The sequence below is a fragment of the Anser cygnoides genome, chromosome 2 (assembly GCF_040182565.1).
Source record: "Anser cygnoides isolate HZ-2024a breed goose chromosome 2, Taihu_goose_T2T_genome, whole genome shotgun sequence".
NCBI lineage: Eukaryota > Metazoa > Chordata > Aves > Anseriformes > Anatidae > Anser > Anser cygnoides.
The window spans coordinates 4,838,496-4,858,170 of NC_089874.1; the positions used below are offsets into that span (position 1 = coordinate 4,838,496).

Sequence of the window (19,675 nt, forward strand, 5' to 3'; positions counted from 1 at the left end):
TTTTCACCCCTCCAGAACAAGAAAGAAGTTACGTCTGAGATTTATTTCCTTTCTTTCTGGGGAAAAACAGTTGCATGAGGGCAACTAACTATATTTTCCACTTGACTGTTCATGTCTGGTAGTGGAGATCAGTCGGTATCCATTATTAAAGACACGGCTCTTTTCGTGTGAATACACCATGTGCAAATTTCTGGAGGTGCAGTAGAGTCCTTCTGCCTTGAACAGCATCTGGGAAACAAAGTAAAACTTCTTTCATGAAACTATATGAGTAATTGTTTGTATGATCATGAGTGAATTCAACTTCTCAACTGCAAAGCTCCAGAGCTGAAGCAGGTTCCTACTGCTGTGCCAATCCTGAAACTCAGCTCTTCAGCAGCATGCTTCCCGTGCAGGGCAGCTAAACCTGGCTGAAGGCAGCTGCCTGCTGATTGCAGCTGATGTTGTGGCATGGTAAGTTGGGGTTTCATTTGGAAATTAATTTACCTTTCATGTTTTTCAGCAACCACTGAACATGTGATGTTGTGTGGAGACGAAGGGGATGGACAGAAGTTAGCAGGTCAGGCATAGAGAAGGGGCTCATGTATATGGCAGATACAGCTTAGGAAGCCCCCTGAGCAGCCCCCCATGCTCATAGCCATCAGAAAGCCAGGCCCACCCAGCCTAACCAGCCTGGGGATGCCCGACTTCTCACCTCAGTGAGTTCTCTGCAACAGGAGGAGTATCTGGTCTGATAATATTCAGTACACGCCACCGAAACATCAGCTAGTAACTTGTGCCTTAATTTTATCATGTCGTGCCTGCTTCTTGACTGAATGATGAAGTCCTATGGTCAGGAAATAAAAAATGACAAGCGACATGTAATGAATAGCCCCACTCTAGATAACCTGTTGTTGTTTTGTTTGTTTGCTTGTTTATTTTTAGAGCTCCATGACTGCATCCCTGAAAACCAGAGGCACCTACATTTCTGTTTGATGATTGGGTATGATCAACAATAAATGATCTTTTCAGAGACCTCTGCTAACATGCACACTGTAAACTCTGTGTAGCCTGTGATGAAATAACTGCTGTGCTTCATCCCCATCTAAATAAAAAATAATAAGGAAGAGACTCCTGTTAGGAATAACAAGGGTGGGACAACAAAAAGACCCTCCTGTATGACCTTGGAGTTTCTTTAGAGGTCATTCTGGAGTTTTCGGGTTGGTGTAACTTCTTCATTTTCTTCATAATTGCTGGGAAACTACTTGTACACTGGCCTCAGAGACAGAGAGCACTGGGAAAGCTTGGCAGCTTATTATTCCATGAAATAAACTTTCAAAAGAAGTTTGAATGTATAATGAACTGTGAACGTGTACAGGGATTTCTTCCCTTCCCTCATTCTCCTTGTGAATTCCCAGCATTGTGTGGTTTAAATGCAAAATATAGGCTCAAGACAAATGCAGATGCTAAACCATGCAAGTACGATCTGTGATACCTTATAATAAGGCCATATTCCTAAACTGGGTCTATATAGCACAAAATGTTTTATGCAGTAGGGTGTCCTATCACGCAAGCTCTGGAATATGCTATTCTTTTAAACCCCTATTTTCTTGCTTTTATTGTCTTCTTGGGTTGACACGTCCTGAAGCTGAGAGACAGGATAACAGAAATGCAAATATGTATATATATAAATAAAACTGGGGGACAGGAGCACACCTGAAAACAAGAGAACTTCAGGAAAGTAGCCTGAACAGTAACTTCTCCACCAAGAACATAAGGCATATGCCAGCCTCCAATCATATCAGAGGTGGATTAATTTTAAGAATTGAAATTCATCTTCATCTGACTTCAAGCTCCCAACCATAGTGAAAGAGGATTATAAGCCGTTGGAGGAGAAGCTAAGGAAGATCTTGAATAAACCAATTAATTCACAACAGCTTTCAGCAGGACGGGTTTTATTAAAAAATATGCTTACTCAGCCTCGCAGAGGCACTGCAAACAGCTCACCTGTGTGCAGGATCAGGTCACATATGCACCTGCATAACTCTTGTGGAGCATTGACTTGCAGAGGTGTCCTGTAAGAAGCTTGTCTGCATGGTCCTGAGGAGGAACCTCTCCATTCCTGTGTATTCCTGGACATTTTACATTTTGTAAAATTTCCGTTGACTGGAGTGGGGTGCTAACTACTCCATTCCCTCTTCAAACACAGGGGCTTAGCTAAAGCATCGAACTCCAGTACTGAGGCTGAAGCCTGCTTAAAAGCCACGTCTGCAGTTATAGGTTGAGGCGACTGATAAAACACAAGCAGTCTGGTGATTAGCCAATATTCTATGATCTGGAGGAAAATTTTAATAGAAAATGTAAGACTTCAAGTATTCATGCAAATTAAGGAACAAGGAATGTGCATCTGATTTTAATGCTTGCAAAATAATAATGCTGGAAAAAAAAAACTATCATAATAGCATATATCTGTATGAATATGCACAAACTCATACAGAGTGATCCCATATATCTTGTATGTACAGTGGTGACTGTAACACAGAATGATAAAGGAAATGTTAATTTGATTTTGTAACAAAGAAAGAAAGGCAAAATAGAAGAATATGTAAATTACAGAGCTCTACTAAAGGATATAAAGCACAAATTTGTTATTGTAATGGCGAAGAGCAACTTACCTTAGGCTACTGTCCATCTGAAGCTCAACAAAGCTGTAAATATGTGCATGCTTGGTAAGAGCTGCAATTTTATATTGTCTTATTATTTGTACATTATAATTTATCTTTAGCTTCATTGTGTCTATAGTAAAAGAAGCAATGCTATTTCCTAGACTGTACTCTTCTCTGCTTTGTGACTTCTCCTCAGGTTTCATGTGTCACTAATTGAAGGAGACAAACCTCATAAATTATTGAACATAAAGCCAGGTTTTAATTAAACTCAGTGGCGTAGCCAACAAAAGCTAAGGAGCTCAGTCTTGGGATGGGAGGTCTATGTCCTCCCTTGTGAGCAGTGTCAGCTCTCACTTTCAAAACAAGGTCTTTCAAACACCGTTAAGTCATTTCCCTAGCATCAAAAGAGCTAATAATGCTGCAAAATAAGTAAGTGTGTAACTTCTTTAGACTCTCTTGATGATCCTAATCTACTTGACTACTTGAAGGCTTTTGTCTTGTAGGGCCAGGTGAGACTGTGAAGAAGTTCACAACTGATGTGCTGTGAAAATGCTTCAAAATCTCTCCCATGGAAAATAGACAGCCCTCATTTTTCTCTTCAAGAAAGCGTTAGACAAAATGTCCAACATTGCTTTCAAATCCTCCTGTGTGTCTGAGGAAAACCCAAATGGCTTTTTACTTCCTGAGCTGTGTAACGCTGTCTCTGAAAGAGAAATGACCCAAGGAAAAAGGCATGAGTTACTCAACCTGAGGAGAGCATCTGCACCCTTATGCAACCAGCTATCACCTTTTACTGGCCTGGAAAATTTATTTTATGTAATACAGGAATTGGTCAAGTTTCTTATCAGGGGTCATGGCCCCATGTGATGCTGAAACCCAGTAAGAGACGGCTTCTGTCCTGCAGAGCTTGTAATCGTAGCCAACAGCGCTGGTAAAGGGAAGGTGTCAAATAAAAGCTGAGACATCTGCCACGCTTGCACAGCAGGTCAGGAGCAGAGCTGTGAGCTGATCCCAGATGGGTTTCAGTGCTGGGTCAGGCTAGTTTCGTACTTTTAAAAGTAATAAATTCAAACCACATTTGCATTAACCTAGGACAGAGTGGACAGTGGAATGCACAAGGGGAAAACTTCAGAAAGGTGGGCAAATTAAAGGCATTGGGGATCTGCAGACTGCGTAATGCAAACAGAGTAAATCCTGGCAATTTGCATCCTCTGGAATCACAGACATTTGGATGCATTTTATGAGGCAGTAAGCTTCTATTTTTAGTCCGGTCTTGAAAAGAGCAAAGCCAGAACACGGGGTCAGCATTTTGACCTGCTGTAAATTGTAGTACAGTGGATAGCTCTGTGTAGGGGCAGGCAGCTCCGTCACCCAATTAGCCTGAGTAACACTGCTGGGCCTCCATCGCAAGGGCCCTACTGGCCTCTTCCAGTCTGTGGAGACTTTCCAATTTAAAGCAAATGCAGTTCTGGTCCACCACCAAGTAGCCTAACAGAGAAGAGATATGTACCCTTCTTCCCTCCCCATGGCTTTCTCTACTTTAGCATCTCTCAAGCTACACTAGGGGTTTGTGTTTGGAGGCAGGAGCTGAGGCTCATTTTTTACAAAGAATTCATAAGAAACCAGGTGAGGAAAGGTTCAAAAGCAAGTCCAAGCAATGAATTTGTTTTTATTTATAACCCCCTTTAAAGATTCAGCTGTTTGGTGCAAAGACATCCTGGAGACTGCCCTGTGTTGCATCTAGTTCATCGCTTTGGTAGTTGGTGGGACTACGCTGTAGGTAACCAGCATGAGGGAGGGTTGTATATCAGACTTTGTTAAACCACTTCAAACCACCTGAGGTGGCTCATTTCAATTATCCATTTAAAAATAGAATTGTTTTTCTTTCCCTGCTCTGCTGATTCCTGCCTGGTTTATTTTAGAATTGCTTTGAGGCTCAGGGGCAGAAAGTACTTAATGAGGATTTAGCTCAACAGATGCTTATCTGGCTGCTTCTCCTATATTCTTCAAATGTTATAAGCCACCTTACACAGGCTGATCTTTTACAAATGTGTCACCAGGTTATTAGTCAGTAGGTAAAGGATTAAAAAATAAAAAGCCAGAACATATAATAGTGCTTGGTCAGAAGTTATTTTCCCAAAAGCTCATACTCAGTCCCAAATCCTGCAGTTGTAAATGCCCTACTATTTTTTTTTTTCCAGGATCATTTCTAGATATGCCTTCATTCAGGGAATAAAGGTCAAAGAACTCCTTGGAAATTTGGCCTAGATGGTGTCTGACCCTCACAGCCCCATTACTGCATTGTGGTCACCCACAGTCACTTCTGCACAGTGCCTTGGCTGTCTGCTTTGTTTGCTTGCTCCCACAGTCCCAGCATCTATCAGAAAGGATTTTAGGAAGCAATGACACCATCTTGGCTTTCTGTGTGGGAAGTGAGATATCTGCATTAATTATACATTTCCCAGCCTCTTCCCACTGGCAACAGCATGTGCAAGAACGGGTGGTTATTTAGGGCCAAGGGGGATGCGATTCTGGGGCTGTTGCAACCTAAAGAGATTGCTATGATGACAATCAGGAGCTGCCTGCTTCTCCAGGGAGCAACTGGGGGGATCTCCGCAGAACACAGAAGACAAGTCAGCAAATACGTGTGTGCTGAAGGATAAAAGAATTTAAAGCCTCAGCTGAAACGAAGCTTTCTGGCAACATGGAGGACAACATGAAGGAACTTAATAATTTATAATAATAATAATATCTCTGTGGCGTTTGTCTTTGGGCCAAGGATAATATGTGGAAAATGCTATTGTGTCTGACAGCAGCTTGGAGGTGTTTGAGGGATCTTTGCTGTTGTGGTTTTTGTTTGTTTGCTTGGTTAGTTGTTTTTAGGTTTTTCTTTCTTTTTCTCTCTTTTTTAATTTTTTTTTATTTTAGCAGCATTCAGGCAATTCACCCAGAGAAGTCTGCAACAGAGGTATTTCAAGAGCATAAGTCCGTATGAGAAATTGAACTGGATGAATATGTTTCTCTGGCAGTCGATAAAATGAAAGGGAGAAAGGGAGAAACACGGAGAAACTGTGATGTTGAAACCTTCACACATCTGAAAAGCCACGACTGTAATTTTAAGTAACTGGGGGTAGGTGAGGGGACCATTGCTACTAAGGGGTCCCGTTAGGTTATGTGGTTAGCTGTTCATTCCCCACACATGAAGAAGCACAGAGACACACAGAGGGGAGACAGACCCCAATAACCTACCCAGGGAAACAACCCCCGGCCCCTGCAGCTCCCAGGCCTGCCCCAGGAGAGCCTCAGCCCCATGGCCTGGGGGTGACAAACACCTCATGAGCCAATCAGTCCTAGAAGTTCCCTAAATCACCTCAAAGTCTGGGAAAGTGTGGGGTTCGTTATGGGATGCAGAGGAAGAGCATTTGGGGATTGCACAGGACTTTTTGGGGAGTTTAGGGGAGGAACCAAAGGAGGGAAGAAGGAGAGATGTCGGTGGTTTGGAAAGGAAAAAGCATGAGAAAATAGAAGGATAAAGAGATAAGTGGGGCAGATTGTATGTAAGCAGGTTGCTGGCCTGGGCATGCTTGTCCACACCAGCGCAGTCTGTCCTGGCTCCTCATTAAACTTAATTTCTACCTACTGCCCTGGTGAGGGGCTCCCTGTCCTGAACATGAACATGTGTCTGTGGGGTCCCAGTACAACAACCAAAGTCACCCCATATGTGTGTCTGAGATGGCAGCAACTGGAGAGACCAGAGCATATGCGTGTTTTGTGGGTGATCACAAGTTAGCAAGTCAGGTTGTTTGATGAGGAGGCTATGAGGCTTAGGAGCCAGGTACTGGGTTGACCACAGGTCTGGGCTGAATACTGGAGATCCCTGAGGCTGGCAAGTTGGCTGTTGGAGGGATGAGAAGGTCCAAGCCAGCTACTGCAGAGACCACGATATCTGGGGTCCTGTTAAGAGACTTGTTTGCATGTGTACATGAAGCAACTGGAGACGAGAGGATCCAAGAGATAGCTTCTGGGTAGGCTGTGTCTAAAGTCAGCTACTGGAAAGATCCACATGGTATATATGTATAGCTGTAGGATGATTCTTGCTCTTGGAAGTCTGTTTCATATGCTGGAGAAACCACTCTTCCTGATTTTCTTCTCCAGTGTCACATGCTCCAGCTCCCATCATCTGATGGCCTCCTTTCAGACTAAACTCAATCATCTCTCTATTTCCTAGAATTACCTTAACACTAATGCTTTGTCTTCTGGTGCCGTTCCATACCCAGTAGTCAAGAGTCCATTCAGAAATATCATAGCAGTGGTACCAGGTATTGCTGGATTATTCCTAGTAGTTGGACCATCCTGACCCTCCATAAAGTGTTTGCCACAATTCGTTTGATCCAAAGAAAGTTACAAACAACAAACTTGAAATGACTCCCTACAGCCATCCATCTAAAAGTAAAATTACCATTTCTGAACTCTGAATATCCATTTGCAATTTTTAAGGATTGTTTTGAGACTTGGAGGCAGGCACAGCTTTAGAAGGAATTAGACAGGCAGATATTTATCTGGCTGTCTCTGTCTAATTTCATTCCTGAAAGCTAATGCTCTGTGTTGTCTGGGTATGGGTCTTTTAAATAAGGAATTTAATATTTCTGTGGCTTGGTCTTTTCTTTTTTTCTTTTTTTCTTTTATTTTTAATGATGTCAAGCCAGTTATTATTTCACAGTGCATTACTAAACTACTCTGACATATTTTTCAGTTTCTTATTGTAAATTAACCTTAACTGACTGTGGGTAAAGTCCAAAATCTACACAATAAGACAAGATCCATTTCTTTATTATGCCAACATAGTCAGATTATTGTTCGTATAGTTTCAGGCTGTTACTTCTGATTCAACAAAAGTTTTAAGCACTGCTTTAAGAGCTCTACCATTTGGAGTTATGATACTTATATGTCTTCTGTATGGAAAATTACACATGGAATTTGGGACAGCAATACAAGAGTCAAAACTGCTAGATGGGTCATCTAAGGTTCAGGGCAACTTCAGGTAAATTGCTGTGGATGATTTCTGTCTCCCTTTTCTTATGATTCTTGCTATGGAAACAGGAAAGAAAATTGAGACACTTCCCAGGGAAAACCATGGATGGTTAGAAAGCAATCTGTATTTATAGTCTACATATCAGTTCAGTTTTTGGAGACCTTTAGTGAACAGCATGTAACAGAAGTTCAGTAAAATATTCAGGGTGGGCGAACTGTTTCAGTTCTGAGGTATAAGTTTGTCTACACCTGAGTGTCCAATGTTTCCGTTGTCAAACAAGACATTGATAAATTCCTGGCTAGGATTCCAGGAGTATCAGACATCTGCTGGGGAGAAAGGGAGCCAGCCTGAAACAATCACTGATCGGGCCTGAAACGTGAAAATCTCTGTCTGGAGATATTCAAAACTCAGCTAGATGATGTTCTGGGCAGTCTGACCTAACTTTGCAGCTAGTCCTGCCTTCAGTGGCAGGTCAGACTGGAGACCTCCAGAGGTTCTTTCAGTCCAGGGTTATTCTATGAATCTTTGTTGAATTTATCTTTTCATGTTATAAATTTTGTGACATTTCAGATATTTTTCTTGTCTTATTGTGATATTTAGTATATTGTATAATTTTAATAATCCATTAAACTGGGGTATACCAGTTTATACTGATCCATGTTTGTGAAGTGTAATCTCTCTAATTTAATGCCATAGTCTGTAGCTATGGATGAAAAATGATCTAGATGAAAAAGAGGATCTCTTTAAGATGTCTCTCTTGGACACAAAGGTCTGGATGTAGTTTCATAATCTACAGTGCCTCCTCAGGGGAGAACAAATCTCTGAGGAACAGAAATAGCTAGTAGGACTAAAGAGTGAAGATACTGATATTGATGGGTCAAATGCAGTTTGGATGATATCTATCTACTGGTTCCAAGAGATAATAAAGGCCCAAGACTTGACACACAAAAAAATACATATTATGGTACTGAAGAAGAGATGAAGCAGACCTCTGTTCCCCTCCAGAAATAAAGGAGCAGGATTGCAAATTTTGATAGAAGTGATTTGGAAGGGGGACATATTTATGTTGTTGGTGCTATAAACACACTGTATGCTGTTATAACACTTTCATGCTGGGTTGCAGAAGCCTGTAAGAACAGACTTCCCTTCCCTTCCCTTCCCTTCCCCCTTCCCTTCCCTTCCCCCTTCCCTTCCCTTCCCTTCCCTTCCCTTCCCTTCCCTTCCCCCTTCCCTTCCCTTCCCTTCCCCCTTCCCTTCCCTTCCCTTCCCCCTTCCCTTCCCTTCCCTTCCCTTCCCTTCCCTTCCCCCTTCCCTTCCCTTCCCTTCCCTTCCCTTCCCCCTTCCCTTCCCTTCCCTTCCCTTCCCTTCCCTTCCCCCTTCCCCCTTCCCCCTTCCCTTCCCCCTTCCCTTCCCTTCCCTTCCCCCTTCCCTTCCCCCTTTCCCCTTTATAAATATCTGCTTCTGCCTCAAGAAAAACATGAAATCACTAGGAATGAGGAGAGGGACACAGGGCCATGTGAAATAGCAGTGTTGGAGGAAAAGTCTTTTAGAAACTTAAGATTCAGACACTCCACTCCTAAATGCAGGAGCTGAAGAACAATTCTTATTCAGTAGAAACGTTTCCTTACCCTTTGCATGCCTACTTTGCTATGCGCTTTGCCTGTCTTGTACCAGAACTGTAAGTACACGCTGGCTCTTTCTAAAAAGTCATGCCATGCTCTTGAGAAGGGCTCCAGTCCCTCATCACAGCCCTTCAGCCTCCTGCAGAAGGAACAGCAATGAGGTAAAGAATACCAGACTCCAGGAAGAAAATCTTCCCTGTAATGCACTTTTTATTCCTCAGGTTTTATTTTTAATGCTATGGAAAGATCTGTTGTTGGTTTAAAGGTTTGAGAAAATTTTGTTTAAAGACTAGAAATAAGTATTTAAGGGCTTGGACCAGGTAATACTCAAGCAAACTGCTGGAATTGGTGAGTTTTAGGCTGGGATCACTCCTCATGAGAGTGGAAGAGGTGAATATTGTGTATGTTGGTGATGCTTTGGGGAATATAGAGGAGAGTTAAAAAAGGACTAGGTTTCTTGGTCTCTAAACTTACTCACTAGAAGAAAACAACCATGAAACCTGTGACACACAGTGAAGACGCAATGGCAAAAAGCAAGAACTGCTGTTTTTTTTTCTATCTCCTTTCCTACTGCTCTTTTAAAGGGTCTTAAAACGTTTCTCAGTCACAAGCAAAGATCTGAGATTTTAAAGGTCCGATCTTTTGTCACTAAAGGTGAGTGTTAAGTGCATTTTGTAAATGGTCTCTTTAGGCAGTAAGATGGAGAGCAAAAAGATTCTGGCTTTGTATTTTTGTCCAGGTGACAGTTTCAGTGATTCAAAGGAGACACAAAACTCCAGAGTCAGAAGCTAGCTGATAAATATTTGTTGAGATGCTTTCACATTGGGCTGCAAAAGTCTGTGAGAATGTGTATACATCTCCAGCAAATTGCCCCTTACTGACAAAGGTGTTTTATTTCCCCACTAGTCACCATAGAGCAAGCAATGATCTCACCTTGCATGCTAGATGAAAATACCTGGGTTTTCAAGTGAGCAGCATCACACTGCCCATCAGCATTAAATTGCAGATTAGTTTCCAAGTGTACAATGTTCAGTAACCTCCTGTTCTCATATGGAGGCAGATAAGTCCTATGCCCTCAAAGCTGTCTTTGCTTAGAGAGAAAGTATTCCACCCAGCAGTATTTATGTTACACAGACACCGTAATCCTCCAGCTGACTCTTTTGTCTTGGCCCCCCTCTGTCTATCACTCAGCTCCAAAGAACACTTTGTGCCTCTCAGTCATTCCTGGAGTATCTGTCAGAGGCATCTTCTCTAGCCCCGCATCAAACCAGGGCATTACATTGTAAGGTTGCCCTGACTTTGAGGATTAAATGGAGATGTTCTCTGAAATGCTCAGTTGTGCATCAATGGTGTCTGACTGGATGGTTATAACAAGGTGGGGAAAGCTGGAGAAGTGCACTGTGTCAGGGGATGAGACTTGGCAAAAATTCTTCTTTGAGGGACTGTATGGCACTCACGGAGAGGAAAGATGCATAGTCTAGAAGAGGCTGCTGGCCTTCCTTCTGCAGCAGAGGGGACAGTCTACCAGAGAATTTAAATTAATTAATTAATTAATTGTTGTGTGGAGATTTAGGTATAACAACCTTGAGGAAAAATAAACAGAGCACTTCATTTGCTTGCTTAGAGCAAGTGCTTGACTTCCTCCACCAATCTCCGAAGTGCATTCCTGTCCCTAAGGATGGATCAGCGCTACCAGGACTGAATCTCAGCTTGCTCATCAGCCCACACCAGCTCCAGCCCCAAGCTGAATGCAGAAGCTGGAGACAAGCAGGCTGTTGTTGGCTGCAGGGCTCAGGTGATGCAGTGCAAACGTCTCCAAGGAAAACATACCAAAGCCAACAGCTGACTCCAATCATCTTTCCTCACCTACGGGTCTTAGAAGAAAACACTACCTGTGATCAGGGTAGTTGTCCTTCCTCGCCTTTGCTGAGACATATAGAGCACACGTTGCACAGAAAGGTCATTGTGGAAGTCTGCATACTGAAAGTGGTTTGTGCTGGTGAAATCTCTTTCCCACATCTGAGTGCAGTGTTAAAAGTCTAATACTTGCTGGGCTGGAAAATCTTATTTGTTCAGAAATTTTCTGTGACTTTGTATCAGTATAGAGGAGGGAGGGAGGGAGTAGGAAGGAAGGAAGGAAGGAAGGAAGGACAAGAGAAAGAGAGAAAGAAAAAGAAAAAGAAAAAGAAAAAGAAAAAGAAAAAGAAAAAGAAAAAGAAAAAGAAAAAGAAAAAGAAAAAGAAAAAGAGAAAAAGAAAAAGAAAAAGAAAAAGAAAAAGAAAAAGAAAAAGAAAAAGAAAAAGAAAAAGAAAAAGAAAAAGAAAAAGAAAAAGAAAAAGAAAAAGAAAAAGAAAAAGAAAAAGAAAAAGAAAAAGAAAAAGAAAAAGAAAAAGAAAAAGAAAAAGAAAAAGAAAAAGAAAAAGAAAAAGAAAAAGAAAAAAAAAAGAAAAAGAAAAAGAAAAAGAAAAAGAAAAAGAAAAAGAAAAAGAAAAAGAAAGGAAGAAAACAAAACCCCTCAACTGTCCATGTGGCTTTCTTTGTGGAAATTTCAGCTAGGGTAATTGCTAAGTAACTTAATTTATCAGCAAAGGCCATTTTGGGAATCTAATGGCATATTGCCTCCTTGTTCCAGGCAGGTGTCCTTGTCTTAAAAAGAAATTAAGTGATAAGAAGCAGAGAGGGACATAAATCCTGCAAAGTAGAACAGCAGGGACTGCAACTAGGTGGATGTGATCAGCAGATGGAATCAGATTATCTTCAAACACATTAGACTTCATTTTAATAGAATAAATCTGGAGAGGAGTATGGACAAAGGAGCAATTCCATCAGGAGACTGAAAAATATAGTAGGTGTCCTCTTATTTGAGACAAAAACTGATCCCACGACATGCAGACAGAGATAATCTCATGTTGGAAGGTACGGTGCATATGGTGCAAGTACAAGGCAATTAAATATAATTGAGGTACACAATCTTACTTGGGATACTCCTGCAAGAAGAGGGTGGAATCTAGAGGTCTAGTTATATTAGCTCTCACACCTGCCATGACTTTCCACAAAGGTTATTTACAATTGAAGAAGCACAGAGATAACAGTACCAAGATATTTTTTAAAAAAGGTCTGGTATTTAAATTAATCCAGGAGAAATGGGTTTAATCACATAAAGTTTAATTTAAAATTTGATCGTGGTCTATTACAGAAGGTTCATTCCTGCTACTGTACAGCATGTCCAAGTCATCTTCACAATGCCAAGTTTCTCAGACAACAGTGTTTTGTCAAACTGAATGGCAATTTAATTATTCTTAACTGTTTTTAAATTTGTTATTCTCCAGCACTGGTAACTGAAATAAAACTAGTGATCCAGAACTTCAAGTCACTGCAGAAAGACTGTCTCTGGAACCTTAATTAACATGTTTCCAGCTAACTCAGGCACCTCTGACACTGTGGAAAGTATAGCTTAATGTGAATGAAAGAGACAAAAATGTATATATATAATGAATTATTTAAATTTATTTTTGCATATTTTTTATATAATAATATATTATAAGCAGAAAAAAAATGATAAAGACATTGATCAAGCTAAAAGCATTAAAAATGAAGCTATTTTCTCTTTGATGCATTTTCATAGTGTCACTCATGTAAAATGATGTCCAAAGTCCATGTGGCTCAGAGCTGGCCAGCCTTTTTAGGTAGTCCTCCTGTAATTTTCCTCTAAAGACAGCATAACATAAGCACCAAAAGACTCCCAAATTCTCCTTTTTCGTATATATAAGAAAGTAACCTTTTACACAGAGTAAACAGCAATCTGGGATGAGACATTAAAATAAAAAGTTGAAAACAAAGCCTTCCTTACTTCACTGTATGCTTTGGGACAATATCTGTCATTCATACTCATTCTCAGTCAGCGTTTCTGGGTTGTAACAAAAAGTCCTGACATTTCCAAGACTCTGCTGTGCATCTGCTCCCCGCTCTTCTCAGTCACCTCCCAGGTGCATTGCAGCTGCAGGCTTCCTGTGCTATCGTTATTTCTATTGACTGCAATTAACCATCCAAGAATTAGTTGGGAAAGTTTGGTTGTTCTCAGGGATGGAGCAGTCTCCTCTCCTTCAAGAAATCCAGCCTGGCCCAGAGAGTTGCACACAGCAAAGAAAAATTACTTTGTCTAAGTTTAAAGAGTCTTGTTGTATTCATTTATTTTTTTATTTTGCCTTCAGCAGTTGGCTCTTCATTGTCCACCTACGTAATTCTCTGTAGTGGTAAGGAATAGTCTGGGTCTGTCTCCTTTCTTTGTTGCAGACCAGTTGTCCCGAATATTCATTTCTTTTCCATTTTCATTTTTACCATATGTAAAAGAGGAAATAGAGAGCATGAAGATTGTCTTGTCTGGTCCTATGTAATGAGAGGCTGAACTTTGGATGGACCTGTTGAATATGGACTTCAGTGGCTGGATGTGAAGTGTACATCAATTTCCCAGTGTTTGTTTAACTTTCTCATTTTGTAAGGGAAGGTACTGTTAGGCTATGAAATCCTCGAGGCAATTTAAAGCAAGCACTTTAATGTACTGCACATGCCGTAAGGACACCAGATTACGTCTGAGGTCTGGATCAGAGCTGGTTCTTGATCAGGAATTTACCCTTTGTGAAGAGCACAAGGGTGCTCCTATGGTTGTGAGCATGGGGATCTTGACTCTTGGGGATCTGGACTCTTGGGGATCCTGACTCTTGCAGCTCAGGGCTTACACTAAGCATAGTAGAGAGAGGCTTCCACACAAGAAGAAAAATGGAGAATGGCCACCAGAAATCTGAAGGATAACTTAGTAAATAGCCAAAGGCCAATGCAGATATTTCTCTCTATATATGTGTTTTTGGAGATGTGGTGCTTCGCAAGAATTATTGACATTTGAGTGGCAACTAGGTCATACATCAGGGTGAACTGTTTTCAGAGGATGCATGGAGGACTTGTCAAAGACTGCCAAACCCAGAAGCCCAGGGCAAGAGAGCCACGGCTGATGTCCTGCTCTGGATGAGGCACAGTGGGAACACGGAAAATAATCCACAAAGTGCTAGGCAGAAAAGTAACAGAAACAGAAAGGAGAGACAAAGTGGATTTTTGCTGGGCTAAAACTACCATGTAACCATAAGCAGTGCATCTCTGTCCTAGGTACACACGGTACAGACCGTGCATGGGTTGGGTTCAGAAGGTGGGGTGGGTGGGCCGTCATATTTGACTTTCTCAGACTGCTGAAGAAATCATTGTCCATATGCACTGAAATGATATATGGGTTTAAACCTTCTGTTCTGCCTAAAACTGGTACAACAATTACCCATGAAAATGTACTACAACAAGTCAAATCATTTTAAGGACAGAAAACATTTTTTTCAGATGAGGTGAGGTGGGCATGCATTTGAAAAGGATGCTTGCAAGTTCTCAAACCTTGACTGGACAAAGCCATGGGTAACCTGCGATTACTTCAAAATTATTCCTGCTCTGAGCAGCCGCTTCAGAGGTGTCCAGAGGTCTCTTCCAACATAAATTGTTCCTGATTCTAGAATTACAGTGTGTTTTGTTTTGTTTTGTTTTTTCATTTTTTTGTCTGTTTGTTGTTGTTGTTGTTTTCTCAAGGTTTTTGTAAAGCCTTTTTTGAACTGGAACAGGATTTTTATTTTTTTATTTTATTCCTAAAAAGCTGATGACCTTTTCTGCAACTTGCCTGGAAAAAACAAAAAACAAAAAAACAAAAAAAACAAAAAAAAAAAACAAAAAAAAAATAGAGGTAAGTGTTTAACCAGGATCTTAAGGCCTATCTTTAACAGCTGATACCCCAACACTCTGTCATGCTGCCAAGCAGCCGTTCATTTAGATAATGGTTACTTCTGTGCCTGCTATTGGACAGAGAAGAACTAGGTTAAGCTGTTGGCTTTGCCAGAAGCTTAAACATCTTTTCCATTAATATCTTGGATAAACCACAAAAACTTTTCTAAGTGAATTCACTTAGAAAATCACTTAGGTACATTGGAAAATGCTGTTTTCTATTCCTTCATCCGTGATAACAGATGATAACCATTTTCCATGTCGCACGAGGAATTGTAAGAATTAAGGCACCTGTGTTTACATGTCATGCAGCTTGTGGTGATAACTGTCTTTATAAGAGTGTTGATAATTTGATTAAGTCTGTTTGGTTTGGAGTGTAATGTTACATTCTGCCTGCACCATAAACTCAGCCGTGTGGAGAACATCAGCATTTAAAAATATATGCTCACTGCAGAAATGTATCCAGTATTACAACTTGTTTTAAAGCTTGCTCAGAAATTCTGTACAAGGGTTTAGTGATGGGATTTGGTAGGTCAGGTTGATAGTTTGATTTGATGATCTTGAAGGTCTTTTCCAGCCTAGATGATTCTATGATTTTTATAATTCTATCATCCTATGATCAGAAAAAAACTGCAGATTTTTCTGCTGGTCTTGCAGCCCAAGTGACACTTGGGTCCTGAGGGAGAAAGGCCTCAACAAATATGAAATCGATCACATTAAAGACCTGTATGGAAATGTCAGCATTATATGGAACTGTGGCAAGATTACACAGAACTGATTAACATCTAGGTCATGGTCAGCCAAGGAAAACAAATGTCATTGCTGCTATTTAATCTGGCAAACAAGCTTCTAATCTGCATGCCGAGTCAGGTGGCAGCTGTGACTAGCAGAGTAAAACAAATCACCTCAAAGGCATTTGCAGAAGGTCTGGTCCTGCTCAGTGACTCTGGAGAAGGAAGGAGTAGGAGCATCTGGATCACGGCGTCATCCCATAAACGTACTGACCAGAAGAGCCAGATTGAACAGTGCCACAGGTTTCAGGTCACGCTCAGCCAGTGACTGTGAGGCCTGGGAAGGATGAACTGAAAGTCTGTGGTCGCTCCTGGTGAGAAAATATGGCAGTAAAGATGGGGCCCTGTGTCACAACACCAAGGCCAGATCCAGCTGAAAAAATGAGAGACATGGCTGACCAGAATCAGAATATCACGTTAATAAACATTGTAATTTATATAGAAATTCTGTTTATTGCATTCTCTTTGCCAAGCCTCACATTTAGCAGAGAAGTCAAACCTGAAGGGAACCTACCACTGCATCTAAGATGCCAGCATTCAAAGGGTGGTTAAGGATTCCTCTTTTCGTACTTTCACATGCAACAGTTCACTATCCACCAGTACTAGAGGTGGAGTACTGGGTGCAACAAGATTTGCTAACTTCATCCCTGTATGCAAGTTTGCTGTCTGCACAGTATAACCCTCTCAGTAGCATCACAGCCTGCCAGATTTCCTTGATGGGGAACTAGAGAAAAACCTTGAGATGATGTGTATGGCAGCAATAAAAATAAATAAATTAATTAATTAAATAAAATAAATAAAATAGAGGAGAAGAGAAGAGACGTGACACTAAAAGGGAGACACGAGGATAAGGGAGTCAAACTGTTCTCAGCATTGACTGAAGATATAACAAAAGATGACAACCACAACTTGCATCCTGCGATGTTCAGATTGGACACTGAAGATGATGTTTTTTATTAGCAAGGAAGGGGAGCAGTAGGAGAGGTTGGTCAGAGAAGTTGTTGGAACTCCATCCTTGTCTCACCATCTAAGACTCACCTAGACAAAACCACATGTGAGTTAATCTATTTTTCATGATAGTCCTGCTTGAAGCAGGAGATCAGACTGGAGGTGTACTAAGGTCCTTTGGTCCAACCAAAGAGGAGAGAGAGGGATTGAAGGCAACAGATGATCATGAAATTTTACAAATTTCTTTAACCATAGGCCCACCTTCAAACTACAGTCATTGCAATGTTTTTCAAATCTATTCTCCTCGTGTTAATTTTTTTTTGTTTGTTTGTAGTCTACACATGGTAAGACATTTTTGGAAAAGCAGTGTTCAGCACATCAGGATTTGTTGCAAGAAACTCCTCATAAACCTCGCAAACAGACTTCCACAACAACCTGGAGAACAAAAGAGACAGTAGCAGATTCCTCACTGCCTGCTATGTGCCTTCTGCCACACCAATTTCAGTGACGGAGCCCCACTCTCAGCTCATGTAATCTCACGTGGAAGTGTTACAGCCCATAGGGCTGTAGCTATGACTACTTGTATCTGCAATACACATTAATATAGCTCCTTAGCTGTGATTTATTGGGAAGGGTTGTTATTATTTTTTATAGAAAAATGCTGAATGTGTTCTTTAGGTGGTTTGATTTTGGACAAGAAAAATCAGCTGCTAATGTGTTATTTTGTCTTGCTGGCTGACACTTGTCTTTCCCTTCCCACACAGCTTATATAGTGATGAGAGTCTTCTTGGAGAGAATACAGAACTTGTCGCCTTTGTTCATCTTCCTTTCTTATGACTATCCTGAGGACATACAAATTCAATCAGCTTACCAGGGCCTAACAGGTTATGAGTTGTCTGTGTGGTTATTCCTATCCCAAGGCAAATGGCAGGTATTACAAATTGTTCTGGATCCCCTTCATTGACAGGTGTGCCCCAAAATAAATTACTGCTTATTTCCCATGGGCTGTAAGCATGTACCATCACCACAGCTCAGTTAACGTAATCAAGTTTGTGGATATCTACAGCTGAACATGTCACATGGGGCTTCATTTCTTGATGTAGGGAATTTTAGGACATAGGAAATTTTAGGGCACATGTCACCTGTCAGGTTTCCAAAGTCTGTTTAGGGTAAGAGGAATGCTACCTATGAAGCACTTATTCCTTCCTGTTATCACAGTGAATCTAGTCAAAAGCAAAGATGTGGCACTTTGGTCATCAGTATCTCACGTGGTGAATTCCACCCACTGTCCCTTTTAAAGTCATCTCAGTTGTGTGCCTGGTGTCTAACCCTGGGAAGGAAGAGGAGAAAAAGAAGTAACACATCTACTGTACGCTGTCTGTGCTAAGAGTTGATACCCCTGTGAGGACTGGGAAGACAGCCTGAATGTTTTCATCGTCAAATTATCATTCCAAATTTGGCTTATATAGAGCTATATGGTACAGTGCATTTCAGGGTGCTGAGCTGATACTGCATGACAATCTGAATGGCACTGTGCACTATCACAGAACACGTCTTATGAATGAAGGAGAAGCTAAATGTCAGAACTTGGATGTGCCTGTCAGTTATTATTTATGGGGATACTTGTAGAGTTTTTCAGGAATTCATGTTGGTCCTTGTGCTGTTGAAGGCTTCCTGCCACTTTCTGGAAATACATAAAATGATGGTTTATTATAAGGAAAGATGAAGGCAGGACACCAGCACCCAGGCTTGTCAATCTGATGCTTGTGACAAATCGTTTTCTCTTCCACCCCCAGGCCCATGCTCTGCCACCAAATCCTGGGCTCATTGGCCATGCACTACAGCTCCCTTCATCTGGTGTAGGGAGAAGGAGAACACATTTAGCCTGTTTCCTTCAGCTTTTCACAAAAGTATGTCCCATGAACAGAGTCCAAGCGAACCAGGACACTGCTGGCTGCCGTGATGGGAACACCCCACATCTGGTCTAACACTGCTGGCTTCTTGGCAGGGCTATAAAAAGAGACAATTTTGCACGATGGTCAAAAAACATATTTGGGACCTTTTCCTCCACTCTTCTGCTCATGAAACAATCATGGTCAACTGAATGAAACTGTTTCTTTGGTAATAAATGTCAACAATTAAATCTTAACACCACAAACATTTCGGCTCTTTTCTTGTATCTAGTTGGGGGACCCTCTTATCTATTCTGTCCTGATGTAGGCAAATCTTAGAAAAAGCAGATATTTACGTCAGTTCTGCAAGCCTTGTTCTTAGGCCTTCTTTAGTATCCTTAACATATCCTTTTTTTTTTTTTTTAGTCCAGTTCTAGTTATTTTAGAGAAAAAAAAAGAGAAAGAAAAAAAAAAAAACAAGAAAAACTAATCCAATGTAGTGTAACTGTGAAGAAGGAAGAGCTAATTGTACAGGCCAATGTCAGAGAGTAAGATAAAATCATCTGTTGTTCTTATGGGAATGAAACAATTTAGGCTACTAACCAAGTGTATTTCCAGAGAGTGTAAATTTGTAAACATAATTATTCATTGGAAAAATGCAATTCTAATACCTCTGTTCCCTATGCAAAGAACTAAAATGCACAGAAACTACCCAACACATCCTGAACTTTCAATTCCTCTGTTCCAACCTATGTAATAAATAGCTTGTAAAGAAAATACAGACCAAGAATCACTCACAGATGTGATCTGACAAATAAACTATTTCTCTGGACTGTTGCACAAAACAAACATGGTGGGAATATCAGGATAAGACAAAGTTTATTTGAAACCAGCAGCAAATATTTGCTGAACATCTCTTGCAAAATGGTAGTTTAAATGA

At 40.9% G+C, this 19,675-nt stretch overlaps 1 long non-coding RNA gene across 1 annotated transcript; it reads left to right on the top strand.

Moving 5' to 3' along the window:
• Positions 1 to 1,011, top strand: LOC106036820 (uncharacterized). Its single transcript, XR_001207681.3, has 2 exons — positions 1 to 556; positions 922 to 1,011. It is a non-coding gene; the product is annotated as an uncharacterized lncRNA (long non-coding RNA).
• The last annotated feature ends 18,664 nt before the right edge of the window (positions 1,012 to 19,675 follow it).